The sequence below is a fragment of the Oratosquilla oratoria genome, chromosome 41 (genome assembly GCF_046742065.1).
Source record: "Oratosquilla oratoria isolate Oo_2021 chromosome 41, ASM4674206v1, whole genome shotgun sequence".
Taxonomy (NCBI): Eukaryota; Metazoa; Arthropoda; class Malacostraca; order Stomatopoda; family Squillidae; genus Oratosquilla; species Oratosquilla oratoria.
In genome coordinates, this window is record NC_134817.1 from 4996641 (window position 1) to 4997500 (window position 860).

The 860-nt window shown below is 41.4% G+C and overlaps 1 long non-coding RNA gene across 1 annotated transcript in view; it reads left to right on the forward strand.

Annotated features, from left to right (window-relative positions):
- Positions 1-652: 652 nt before the first annotated feature.
- The window catches only part of LOC143021261 (uncharacterized), a 10611-nt gene continuing 10403 nt past the window's right edge, over positions 653-860 (forward strand). The window contains exon 1 of the long non-coding RNA XR_012965981.1: positions 653-860. This exon is cut by the window's right edge and continues 116 nt beyond it. This is a non-coding gene — a long non-coding RNA (uncharacterized LOC143021261).

The window sequence follows — 860 nt, forward strand, 5'->3', positions numbered from 1 at the left end:
ACAATAGGTCACTTACGAGACCGACCAAGCGGTGTGTAAGGTACATGGTCAATCCACACATCATCAACTCAGTCAAGTAATATGCGTACCTTGGGTCAGGTCACTTACAAGCGCGAAGTCGACAGCCCGGTCAGAGATTTGGATGAATTGTACAGTAACCTAACAGCTTTAATTCTAAATGCACAAAATAGATTTACTCCCCTCAAGTCAATACGTTAGAATAGTAATATTTCCAAATGGGTGACGGACAGGCTGAAATATGAGATCGGATTGAAAAGAGGACTTTACGCCAGAATGAAAAGCGGGGAAACACACCTTAGATCTAAATATAACGATATGGTAAGACTGGCTAAAAAGAACACGCACACATCGAAACGTAACTGCGAAATTAAGGTTGCCAAAGAAACGAGAGCCAACCCAAAAGGCTTCTTTCATCTCTACAGAAAAAAAGGAAAGGATGGGCCCAATTAAAAATGACGACGACGTCATGATAGAATCGGATGAAAAATGAGTGAGGCGTTTATCAAATATTTTCTCTCGGTCTTTACTAAGGGGAGATAAGATAAGGCACCTGACTGCGATCCGATTTTCAGTGGGGATGAAGGAAGCAGACTATCTAATTTCTGCATTAGTAAGGTAGTAGTCAAACAGATTGAAAGACTTAAAGCTACAAAATCCCCGGGTCCTGACGAAAAAATTCCGAGAGTGCTTAAAGAGTGTAAATTTGAAAGCTGCGACCAGTTAACAGAAATATTCAATAAGTCGGTAGACACTGGTTTTGTGCCTATTGCTTGGGGGCAGGCAAACGTTGCTCTTGTTTTCAAAAAGGGAGATAAATCGCCTATATGCAACTACAGGCC